The sequence below is a fragment of the Gracilinanus agilis genome, chromosome 1 (genome assembly GCF_016433145.1).
Source record: "Gracilinanus agilis isolate LMUSP501 chromosome 1, AgileGrace, whole genome shotgun sequence".
NCBI classification, from domain to species: Eukaryota; Metazoa; Chordata; class Mammalia; order Didelphimorphia; family Didelphidae; genus Gracilinanus; species Gracilinanus agilis.
Window position 1 is genome coordinate 222,634,647 of NC_058130.1, and position 13,637 is coordinate 222,648,283.

General features: G+C 38.2%; 1 long non-coding RNA gene across 1 annotated transcript; it reads left to right on the forward strand.

The window, feature by feature from the left end:
* Positions 1–2,271: 2,271 nt before the first annotated feature.
* Positions 2,272–7,153, forward strand: LOC123231210. The gene is made up of 3 exons (XR_006505102.1): positions 2,272–3,453; positions 6,790–6,939; positions 7,117–7,153. It is a non-coding gene; the product is annotated as an uncharacterized LOC123231210 (long non-coding RNA).
* Positions 7,154–13,637: the final 6,484 nt, after the last annotated feature.

Genomic DNA, 13,637 nt, shown 5'->3' on the forward strand with positions numbered 1-13,637 from the left:
GGCAATGGGGGTCAAGTGACTTGCCCAGGGTCACACAGCTGGGAAGTGTCTGAGGCCGGATTTGAACCTAGGACCTCCCATCTCTAGGCCTGGCTCTCAATCCACTGAGCTACCCAACTGCCCCCTCATTATTGTTATTTTGCATTAAACATTTATATTTTTAGCCTTTATTGGTTCTTAACAGGATATCGAGTAGTGGAATGGGGGGCAGACTAGGAGAAGGACAAGTAATTGTAAATAAGTTTAGCATTTGCTACTTCTTACTAGTCACAAAAAATTGGGGGATTTGATTGCTATGAATCTCTGATGCAGATTGGAATTCTTCCACACCAGAGTAGCTGGTCATCAGCTCAGGATCTTGTAGTTAGCTTTTCAGGATGGATTGTCTTGCCATTCCATTAGCCTTGTTCTTGAATAGGAATGCAGTTTATGGGGAAACCAATCCCTGAAGCCTTTAATGATGGCTTAGACTCACCAGGGCTTGTATGATTCAACCATAGTCATTAAGAATCCAAGATCTGGGGGCCCTATGTGGCTCAGTAGACTGAGAGCCAGGCCTTGAGAAGGGAGGTCCTGGGTTCAAATTTGGCCTCAGACACTTCCTACTTCTGAGACCCTGGGAAAGCCACTTAACTTCCATTGTCTAGTCTTCGCCGCTCTTTTTCCACTCTTCCTTTTGGAACTAATATACAGTATTGATTCTAAGTTTGAAGGCAAATGTTTTAAAATTAAAACAAAATTAAAAAAGAACTCAAAGTCCATGGTACAATCAGAAACCAGAGTAGGATTTTGGAAATAGAGCATATCAGAGCAGGAAAAGACTTTAGCAATTATCTAGTGCATCCCTTTCTTTCTACAGATGAAGAAATGGAGGCCTAGAGAGGTTGCCTGACTTGTCCAAGGTCACCCAGCTAGTGTCAAGGCCAGGCCTAAAATCCAGATTTCCTAACTCCCAAGTCCAATCCTTACCAGTGGGGTAAAGTAGGAAGACCACCGGCACAGGAGTCACAGGACTTGGGTTCAAGTCCCACCTTCAAAATACATAGATTCTGTGATCTTGGACAAATCACATGTGGTCTGAGCCTTGGTTTCTTCATCTATAAAGTCAAGAAGTTGGACTAGATGGTCTCTGAGTTCCCTTCCAACTGCAGATCCACAGTCTTATGATCCCTTTCTAGAGCCCTGCACTATTTCCAAGCTCAATAACATCATTGTTACTCTTAGTAGAAGTATATCTACATATAATCTTTATATTTATCAGTTCCTTCATATCTATTATCTTGTTTGATCTTTACACCAGCTCTCAGAGGTAAGAAGAACCTACCGTGTATGAGTTTATTTATTTATCTTTAGTTAAACCTGTGATTTCATTGCCTTCTTAAGACCCACATGAGGCATTGATAGCTTAAAAGATTTTCCCAACTGGAGTCAGGAAGGCTTCTCTTCATGAGTTCAAATCCCACCTCAGACACTTACTGGGGAAGACACTTAACCCTTTTTGCCTCAATTTCCTCATTTGTCAAATGAGCTGGAGAAGGAACTGGTGCACCACTCCAATATCTTGGCCCAGAAAACCCCAGATGGGGACATGAAAAATTGGATATGACTAAAACAATTGAACAAGGAGAATGAGCCATCCAACAAATACTGATTAAATAACTACTATAGGAGGCAGCACAGTATAGTGGACAGAGAATTGGCCTTGAAGTCAGGAACAGGCCTGTTTTCAAGACCTGCCTCTGATGTGTATTGATTGCATAACCCTAGGTAAATCATTTAACTTCTTAATGATTGAGGCCAGAGGTATCAAACCTAGGGCCTGCAACATTCCCTAGTGGGTGAACCAGATTAAAATGTAATTGGGATAGCCAGATTGTACAATAGATAAAGCGCCAGGCCTGGAGTTGGGTAGAACTGGGTTCAAATTTGACCTCAGACACTTCCTAGCTGTATGATCCTGGGTAAGTCATTTAACCCCAATTGCCTAGCCTTTACTATTCATGTCAATTTTAAGACTGAAGGTAAGGATTTAAAAGAATCTAAATGGGAAATATTTAATAAAGTAAATAAAAATACAATAAAATGTAGATAACTTTGCATCTTAAAACAATGTGCAAATCACAGAGATTCTTATTTATGCATTACTGCATAACTTCTTATTATATTCTTATTATAATAACTTTTTTCTATTTGAATTTGAGCCACTGATTTTAGTAACTCTAATACTCTAAGTTTAAGAAAAAGCACAGACCTGCATTGGTAGTGGAAATTCTCTGTATCAAGGAAATCACAGGTCCTGCCCCATCCCTGTGCATATGAGTTAGTAATACTACACATCATTCATACCTTACTTGGGTGTCTATAGGATTCCGTGAGCTCTTTATTTAGATATTAAGAGTTGAAAGAGTGTTAGAGGTTATGAAATTCTATCTAAAATAGCACGAATTCCATCTTTTGTACTAATTTTGGGTAATGAAACCCAAGCCTTTTCCTTTCTATAACTCTCCAGCTATTGGAAAGCAATATTTAAGTCCTTAGCCAGAGATACTGTTCCCCATTTATTCCACCAGGGAAAGTTTTTTTTCCTTTTAATTATTGTAGGGATTGGTGTGCAGGGCGCTCTTTGGGTCCAAAGTACTGAATTGCAAGGGAGGGAAGGTAGGATGCAATGTTGAAAATTCTGGTTAAAAAAAAAGAATGGAGTGGTAGTATAGCAGGGATAGAAAAAGTATGTAGAAAGATGCCAAAGAGAAATAGTACTGCCTGCATTTGTATTTATTTATTTGTTTGCTTAGGACAGCCCCAACTCTAGCTGCTAACTCTTTCCCTCTAATCCTAGGAAGGAGGCATTAACTTTTAAGGGCGCTCAGAGTTCCTTATTTTGGGTTGAAGCATACTAGAGAAGTCATTTGGCATTCTTTTTTTCAGTCTTCTAGGCAGCAATATCATATTAGGTGTAATTTCTTAAATTCTACTGCCAAGGACATTCTAAGCATTCTCATCTTAGTCACACTTCCAGCTTCTAGCCAGGGATTTCTACCTACTGTTAAAATGGAGTCCTCCTTTTTTATAGTCAATGCCTGCTTTTCAATAGTCCTTTCATAGTCTAAAGACTCTTAGTCTGGCCTTGGAAGGTCCAGCTGCCTATCTCCCCATCTCTTCTCACTTCTCAACTCTTCCTTCCCAAATAAAACTTTTTGTGACCTCACTTACCTCCAATGAGAGGGCCGGGTGAACCTCATCTTGCAGAAGGAAATCTGGATCCTTTGGGATACAAGTAAGGAGATGCTGGACTTTAGCTCTGTGATTCAGCTCAGGACCTTAAATAATGGGTTTTTCTGCTTTGGAAACAGAAACTATTGATTGCAAGGAGAAGATTCTTCTGCAAGGCTGTGGTAGAGACTGGCACTTCGAAAGATGCTATGCCACAGCACAGAGTTCACTAACCTTCAGGTAAGAGCTCTGAATTTTCTGAGGAGAAGGGCCAATGGCAAGAACCTTTCTTAAGGGCCACCAATAGCTCAAATGCTCCTCCCCTTGCCTTTAATTCTCTCAAGACGATTTGACAGTCCTCTCAGGAGCCTATCAGAGCATCCCACAGTTGCTCTTTTTTCTAGTATGTGCTGCTAATTGTGTGTGTGTGTGTGTGTGTGTGTGTGTGTGTATGTGTGTGTGTGTGTATTAATTTTTAACCCCTTCATACCCCTCAGCATGGTAGAGATTGGATACTTTCTCTTAAGAACACACACACACACACACACACACACATACACACACACACACAGCATGTACAGACAAAAAGAGCATTGGATTTAGAAAGAACAGAAGATATGCATTCAAATTCTGACTTTGGAACTGACTATTATATGGGATGTTCTGAGCAAGTTATTTAACTGTTTGGGGCCTCAATTTCCATATCTGTAAAATGGTAAGATTGGATTAGATTGTCTTTAAGGTCCATTCTAGCTCTATATCCTATTATTATGTCTATACTCTAATGCAGTGATTTCCAAAGTGGGTGTTACCGCCCTCTGGTGGGTGCTGCAGCAATCCAGGAGAGCGGTGATGGCCACAGGAACATTTAATTTTCCTATCAATTGTTATTAAAATTTAAAAAAAATTAATTTCCAGGGGGCTAAGTAATATTTTTTCTGAAAAGGGGGTGGTAGGCCAAAAAAGTTTGGGAACCACTGATCTAATGGATCTATCATTTCACCAATCCTAATAAAATCTCAACACTCTGAAAGCATTTACTCTAAGTGGAGATCCAAGTTCTGGGATATCAGTAGAGAAATACTATTTTGAAGATGGAGTATGGTATAGTGGATAGAACATTAGATTTGGAGTTCAAAAATAAAGAAACAAAAACAAAACTTGAACTCAAATGTTAGACATTATTTATTATTTATATGCCCTGGGTGAATCATTTTCCCACTCTGTCTCAGCTTTCTTTTTTATAAATTGGGGAGGGGGGTCTTATATTTGTCAATCTCTAAAGTTTCTTCCAATTTCAAAGTTCTATAAAGCTTTGAACAAGAAAATAAGGGCCGAAAGGCAGCTATGTGGCTTAGAGGATTGAGAGTCAGGTCTAGAGATGGGAGGTCCTGGGTTCAAATATTGTCTCAGATACTTCCTACCTCTATGATCCTTGGGCAAGTCACTTAAACTCCCATTGCCTAGCTCTTACTGTTCTTCTGCCTCAGAACCAATACATAGTATTGATTAAGTAAGAGTTTAAAAAAGAAGATAAGGACCTGGGGAAGGGACAGATGTTATTGGAAGGATCTTTGTCTATGAAAAGAAACATTGATCTCTTAAGTCAACTATTTAGTGGACACAAAAGGGCTGAGATGGTGTTTCATGGGCTGAACCGGATTCTACCACAATCCAAAAGGCATTTATTAAACAATTATTACGTGCAAGGCACCAATGATACAAAGACAAAATGAAAAGCAGTTCTTGCTTTCAAGGAATTAACATTCTGTGGGCTGAGGGGTGAGAGTGGAATGTATGGTTATGTCATGAAAGCAGATAATATAGATGGAGAGTACCTGCATGCACAAGACTGCATTAGCATCTTCCATTCCTCTCTCGCTCTGTTTCTTCTAGAATGAAATGCTAACTCCTTTTCTTTCATTAAAAGCCTTTCATAATATGGCTTCATCCTACCTTTTTAGGTCCATTCCATATTATTCTCCTTTACTCACTCTATTTTCCAGCCAAACTAGCTCACTTGTTCTCTGAATTCAATATTTCTTTCCAGGCTTTCATGAAAAAATGGACATATTAGAGAAGAAATTAGAAAGGAAGAGGAGTGAACTTACTATTTTCTCATAATTAGGATATGAGTTATGTAGGTAATAAGCATCTATTAAATGCTTACTATGTTCTAGGCACTGTGCTAAACATGGAGGATAAAAATATTAGCAAAAAAAGATAATTTCTATCTTCTGAAAACTTACATCCTAACAGGAGAATACATGTATAAAATAGGGTCTAGAAAGCTAAAAGGGAATAATTGATAAGAAATACCTAGCAGCTCATGGGAAGTAAGTCCTTGGAGCTAGGAGAGGGATGAAACATATCTGGCCTGGGCTTGTCCCCCAAAGAACTCACCAATGAGAGAAGGCAGGGATGATAGAGGGATAGTATATGGCAAAAGGCCCAGGTTATAAGATAAATTCTAGGGTGAGAGGACAGCTAAGTCACGATGGTAGAATCCTTAGCATCAGAAGCACAGCCAGAAGAGAAATGAATCAGGGCTGACTTGGACCTGTCCCCAAAATTGAAATCTTGAAAGGGACTCATCAGTTGGGGAAAGGACTGGCATGGCAAAGGAATATTATGAGAGAACAAGGGTATACAAACATGGAGGAAGAGTTGGGAGAAATGGGTACCTCGTGTACTTCATTCTTATCTGAATTGGGAAAAGGTGGGATATTCATGCATACATTCAAACACTAAATTTATTGTAGTATTAAATTCAATATAGGAACAGGAAGAAAGGATAGGAGGATTTGATAAGGAGAACAGAATTGAGGAGGGGAGAAGCAGAAGCAAAATATACTTCAATTTTTGAAGGATAGTTTATAAAGTGGAATTAAAAGGAAAGAAAGTATAAGAACCAGGAATCATAGTTATCACTAGGTAAAGAGAGGAAAAGCAGAAGAGTAGGATAAGACATTTCAGTTATAAATTACCAGGGATAATCATATTCTTCTTTGTAAAGAGGAGAGTGGGTGGCAAAGAGAAGGAAAATTATGAGGATATTATGGAGGCAAAAACACAATTGACTAGCTTAACCTTGAATATGTATGAAAGTCTTGATGATTCAATATAGAAGTGCTTGGAGAGGTGTTGGAGCATGTATAGACATTCTGTAACTATTTCATTCTACTAACCATTTGGTGAGGAAGAGCCTTTTTGATAGGCTAGGTGAGCATTTATAAGGTCTATATGAGCAGAACCATGGTCTTTTTTCTTTTGGGTTTGATATTTCTCTTTGGTTGATTTCTTCCTGGTTAATGTTGTCTTCTTGGATAATATGAGAGAAAATGTAAGGGGAAAGACCTTGGGCCTTCTCCCTATATGAAGCCAAATTATGGGCCTAGAAATACGGGACTTGACTCTGCTTGCATTTGTACTTTGGTTTTTTTTCGGGGGGGGAGGATGTAATTTATTTTAGGTGAAGGAATTTAGGAGTTCCAAAATATCAAGAGAATGAGCCATTAGGAGTCTAGAAATCTGGAAAGTATGAAGAACTGGAGTCTAGGATTGAATCCATCTCAGATTTTGCAGTCACTGCAGCATTTATGCTCTGAGAAGTAAGAAGCAACTATTGGGATCTGGCATGGCAGTAGCTGGAGGTGAAGATTCATCCACCAGGATTCCTACTTTTGGATGTGAACTTAGTGGGACCAATACTATTTAGAAATTATGGTAAGTCCATTCTCCCCAGAGACCAAGATGGAATAGAGGATAACATATGCCTTAGGGGGGTGGAAGGGAAATGTTTATTCTTTTGTTCTTACTTTATCTTCAAAGTAAGTATGCCTTTGTAAAAGCTAAGGGATATGGTTAAGTAGAACTGGGGTTTTAGTTGTCCACTTGTTTCAGAAATGTCTGATTCTAATGAACTGGAGGAATTTCATGTGAACTGGAATGACCTCCAGGAATTGATGCAGACCGAAGGGAACAGAACCAGGAGAACAATATACACAGAAACTGATACACTGTGGTAAAATTGAATTTAATGGACTTCTCTACTAGCAACAATGCAATGCTCCAGGACAACTATGAGGGACCTATGATAAAAGAAAGCTATCAACATGCAAAGGAAGAACTATAGGAGTAGAAACACAGAAGAAGAACAACTGCCTGATCACATGGGAGCATGGGGATATAATTGGGGATATTGACTCAAAATGAGCACCCTAGCACAAATATCAATAATATGGAAATAGGTCTTGATCAATGATACATGTAAAACTCAGTGGAATTGTGCATTGGCTATGGGAAGAGGTGGGAGGAGGGGAGGGATAGAACATGAATCCTGTAACCATGGAAAAATATTCCAAATTAATTAATTAAATAAAAAGATAGTATTAAAAAAAAAGAAATGTCCAATTCTTTGTGATTCTATTTGGGGTTTTCTTGGCAAAGATACTGGAAGAGTTTGCCATTTTCTTCTCCATCTCATTTTACAAGTGAAGAACTGAGGCAAATCGGGTTAAGTGATTTTCCCAGAGCCACACAGTTAGTAAAGTGTCTAAAGCCAGATTTGATCTCAGGAAGATGAATCTTCCTGACTCCAGGCCTGGCGCTCTATCCATTGCACCATCTAGCTCCTTGGGAGCTAATTACTATAATCTAATGGAGAGCACACACAGAGAATCAGGGATAGAACTGATAGTAGTCATGAAGAGATATCTCAAATAATCATGAGGCTCCTCTAGAATACTTGGATCTAGTGTAATAACAACCTCTGAGAAGAAGATGGAGATCAACTTGAATGACAACTGACAGTTATGGAATTTAGAATTTACTCAGATGGCATGAGCCAAGGGCAAGAGATAGTTGCTACCACCACTATAAAAACCTAGGAGCTGATCCTTTCAAGGCTCTCAATCTTGAGAACAGGGACTGAGTAGTGAGTGGGTAGGCCTATAGACATGCAATAGTACCTGTATCCTATTGCCTTGAGTATCAATTCATCAGTTGCTGAATAGGGCTGAGAGATATACATCAAACATCTAATCATCAAGAAGAATTTCATCAAACCTTGCTCCACCTGGTCAAGACCACGGCCAGGCCTGACCAGGGCCTGAGAGGGAGAAGGGACCTCTCCAGTCAGCTGCCAACTTATTAATTAACAACTGATTAGCTAACTTTAGCACCTGTAGACTAGCATAGCCATCCCCACATCATCTTCCTTATCCTTGATCCTACCCCCTTGAGTTATTATAATTAAATCCTTGAATTTACCCTAGGTGAAGGCTATTATTATTCTAAGGATCAATTTGATAGTCCTGCATTCAAGGGAAAGGGGAATATTTCAGCTAAGCTGCAGTCAACCACGTTATTCCAAAATCATTAATAATTATTCTCACTATAAACATCTATCCATCAACCCAACCCCAAGCCGAGTTGCCAGAGAAGCTGTGTGAGTTAGCTCACAGCTTCTCACTTGCCACTTAAACTTGGGCACTTTAGGTGGGAATGGTGCTTGACTGAGTAATAAATATTGGTGGGATCTGGTGGTGATTATCAATCTTCAGTGTTTACCTAGGCTTCCAATCCTTATTCAGTCAGATCCTTATTCCATCTGAGGATCTTGGGCCATCTCTTTATCAGGCCCAAATACAGAAGCACCACACCACCCATCACACTAGTCAACATGGATCTGGGATATTGGTCCCAGAGAATATTCTCTACATAGATAAATTTGAGAGCAGGAGTTTGCATGTTGTCTGAGGCAACAGGGAGAATCTAGAGGTTTTGAATGGGGGGTAGCTTTGTTAAACTTACACTTTAAGATATTTTTTGGCAAATTGTATGGAAGACTTCTTTGGAGAAGTGGGGATGGTGAATAGGAAGCTCAAATAAGAGGTGATTATTGTTTTATAAATTAGAAGTGATGAAGACCTAAATTAGGATCATTGCCATTGAAATAGGTAAAAGGTGATAGGTCTTAGAGATCTTGTATGGGGAATATAATTAGCAAGACTTGGCAAATGGTTAGGTATGAGTGTTGGGTATGGGGATTGAGGGAGACAGAAGAGTCAAGTTAGATGATAGTAAAGCTCTTGGATGCCTTTAAGAAAAAGAGAGAGCTTAGAAGGAGGGACAGACTTAGAGAAAAAGTTGGTTAGTTCATAGGATCATAGGGTCATAGAGCTAAGAGAGAGTTGGAAGGGACCTGAATGGACCTCTAGTACAACACCCTCACTTTGCAGTTGAGGAAATCTATGGTTAGGGAAGTTAAGTGAGTTGCTTAGGGTCACATGGGCAGTATGTAACAGAGGTATAATTTGAACCTAGGTTCTCTGTCTTTGGAGCCAATGTTCTTTTCATTTCACAAAACTGCCTCAATCTTGCCCATATTGGGTTTGAGTTGTGTGGATTTTAAAATTAATATCCAATAACTAAATATTATATTTTTATAACTTTTATTAATAATAAACTAACTAAAAAAACTAACTAAAAGGGTACTAACTAGCCCGCTCCCAAGAGCAAAAGAGAGAAGAGGGAGGAGATACAGAACTTACAAAACAATAACGTGACCACGCAAACATGAAGGCGCAGGAGAGATTAAAGGGAATTTTGCAAAATTCTAAGGGACTTATGGGGGCTGCTGTCCAAGGTTCAAAATTTCCATTTATATAGATGCCAATGAGCCATCCAAGTGGAGATGATCCATGGAATGAAACAAAGAAGGATTGGGGTTCAGGGGAAACATTAGGATTAAATAAACACCTTTTGGATTCATCTGAATAGATACAATAATTACACCCATGAGAGCTAATTAGATCACCAAGAAAGTGAGTGTAGGGTGAGAAGAAGCCTCAGAACAGAGTCCTTAGAGAAACCCACAATTAGTTATCAAGAAATAGATGATGAATCTGCAAAGAAGATTGAAAAAGTATAGTCCGAGAAATAGGAGAGCATTGTCCTTAAAGCCAAGGTCTGGGGATAGTTAATAATAACTAGCATGGACATTGTACTTTATAGTTTTCTGGGTACCATACAAACTTCACATTTGAACCATGAAAATCTTGTGAGGTTAGTACAAGTATTATCTCCATTTTATAGAGAAGGAGATTAAAGCTTAAAGAGCTTGAGTGATTTGCATAAGGTTGGATAGTTTGTAAATATTTTGGTGTTGTTGAGTTGTTTCAGATGTATCTGACTTCATGGTCCCATTTGAGGTTTTCTTGGCAAAGAATACTAGAGCAGTTTGCCATTTTCTTGTCTACCTTATTCGGCAGAGGAAGAAACTGAGGCAAACATAGTTGAGTAAGTTGCCCATGAACACACAGCTAATAAGTGTCTGAGGCTAGATTTGAACTCATGAAGATGAGTCATCTTGATTTCAAGCCCAGTGCTTATCTATCCCTTGTAAATATTAGAGGCAGATTTTGAATTCAAATCTTCATGCTTCCAGGTCCAGCACTATTCCCTATATGTATTAAAAGCTTCAGAAAGACCTATATGGTAATGGATTGAGAAAATGTCATTGCATTTGACAGCTAAGAGGCAGTTGCAATTTTAAAAAAGCAGTTTCAATCAAGCAACAAGATCACAAATCAGATTTTAAGGGGTTAAGAAGTGAGAGGAGGAGTGGAGACAATGAGAGTGGACAACTCTTTCTAGGACTCTAACAGTGAAAAGGGAGAGAGGGTTAGGATAATAGTTTTTTGTTTTACTTTTTGATTTTTGTACAATTATTTAAAATTTTTTCTTTATAACATTCTTTTCTTTTTAGATTTTGAATTCCAAATTCTTTCCCTCTCTCCCAACGTCTTCCTCACCCACCAAGAAGGCAAGCAATATGACATTAATTATATGTAATTAAATATACAATTAATTATATAATTAATATGACAATAAATATTTCCCTATTAGCCATATCACAAAAAGCAAGAAAAATTAAGAAACTGAGAAAAGTATACTTCAATCTGTATCCAGAGTTAGTTAATTATCTCCTTGGAGGTGACTAGCATTTTTTCATTGTGAGTTCTTTAAAACTGTCTTGGATTTTTGTATTGATCAGAGTAATCAAATCCTTCACAGTTGATCATAATTACAACATTGCTATTACTGTGCACAAGGATCTCTTGGTTCTCATTTTATTTTACATTTCATTTAGGTCTTGACAGGTTTTTCTGAAGCGACCCCACCTTGCCATTTCTTTTAGCACAGTGGTACTCCATCATGGCATACGCTACATCTTGTTCTTCTAATTGATAAACATCCCCTTGATTTTCAATTCTTTGCCACTGCAAAAACAGATAAATAATATTTTTTTGTACAGATAGGTCCTTTCCCTTTTTTCTAGATTTCTTTGGGATATAGACCTAGAAGTGATATTTCTGGGTCAAAGGGTATGCACACTTTTATAACCCTTTGGCTTTGTTCCCAATTGTTCTCCAGAATGTTTGAACTAGTTGACTACTAGTCATTAGTGTACCTAATTTTCCTCATTCTCTCCAATATTTGTCATTTCTAGTAAGTGTGAGATGGTACATCAGAGTTGTTTCTCTAATGAATAGTTATTTAGAATTTTTTTATATTGACTATAGATAGCTTCGATTTCTTTTTTTCTGAAAACTGCCCATTTATATCCTTTGGCCATTTATCACTTGGGAAATGGCTAATATTTTTATAAATTTGACTTAGTTCTATACCCAGTATGTATTTGAATGATGTGGCCTTTATCAGAGAAACTTGCTGTAAACTTTTTGATATTACTTCATTGTCTATGACACCTTTTAGCAAAATATAGTTTCCCTGATTATCTCTTTCGATTAGGAATAGTTTTACTTTTGCTTTGTCTGAGATAATCATTGCTACCTCTGCCTTTTTGAAATTTATCTGAAGCACATTAGATTCTACTCTAGCCCTTTATTTTAACTCTGTGTCTCTATTTCTATTTTAAGCATGTCATTTGTAACCAATATTATTGTTGATTCTGTTTTCTGCTTCCTTTAATTTGGAAGTCATTAAATCTTGTGTGATCCTGACTACAGTTCCACGATATTTGAATTACTTCCTTCTGGCTGTGTGTGTTGTTCATAAATTGGAGGCAGGTTGGTAATAAGAAGGCTGCCAAGCCTCACTTGGGTCTGACAGGCTCAGTTCGCTGAGTCTGCCAAGCAAGCTCTGAATTCACAGGCACTGAATGAACCTATGCTTGTGAGTGAAGTGTTTGCCTAGGTGGTTACTAGGTGGTTATGAAGATCAGCTTAGCCAAGCTTCTGCCTCTCTAACAGTGCCCAAATCAGAAACCTAATGGGAGTTGTATAAATGTTTAACAACTCCTTTAGCCCTGGCTTGGGGTTGGATTTGATGAAAGGGTTGGCTAGGGCTGGTATAGATGTGCTCACTGGATAAATGCTATTCTGACCATGGTTTATAAATCCCTTCCCAAATCAGCTATAGATGATTCACCAATTAGGAAAAGAACACCAATCTTCTTTGATTGAACTGCAACAGGATTTATTTGCTTATCTATAAGGGATTAGGAACAAGGAATAAGGATAAAGGTTTGGGGAATGCTAAGCTAAATCTAAATGAATAAAGGTGATCTAAATCAAATGGACAATAGATTTGATAATAGGCTTCCTTCTCCCTCTCTCAATCCCTGGCTTAGCCCCATCCTGGCACAAACCAAAGGATAAGGAAGGTTAGTGATGTTCTTGTTGGCTGTGATGTTGTCTCTCTCAGCTCTATTACTAGCAGGTAAATGATTTCCTATAACACTCAAGTATGGATGCTGGATTGCAGGTCTAGGGCCTCCCCTCCCTCCAATCCACCCTCCTCCCAAGATTCTCAAAAATGAGACCAAGTGTGCTGCTCTCCCAGGGTATTTGTAGGGGTGGTTCCAACTGTCTTTTGGCCCTGGTTCACGCCAACTTGGGCACATTCCAAAGTCTTTAACCAACGTTCCTGTCACTCAAGATGTCCTCCATCTTGTCCCAGACATTCCTTGTTACATGTGAAGTATTCTCTCTTTGATTTGGGAGCTTTGAAATTTGGCTATAATATTCCTGGAAGTTTTCATTTTGGGATCTCTTTCAAGAGGTTACAAGTGAATTATTTAAATATCTATTTTACTCTCTGGATCTAATATTTCAGGACAGTTTTCCTCAGTAATGTCTTGAAATATGATATATAGGCTCTTTCTTTGATTGTGGCTTTCAGGTAGTTCAATAATTCTTAAATGATGATCTCTCCTCAATCTATTTTCCAGGTGAGTTGCTTTTCCAAAGAGATATTACATATTTTCTTCTATTTTTTAATTCTTTTGATTTTGTTTTATTGTTTCTTGATATCTCATGGAATTATTAGTTTCCATTTGTCCAATTCTAATTTTTAAGGACTTTTTTCCAGTAAACTTTTGTAACTTTTTTTTTTTT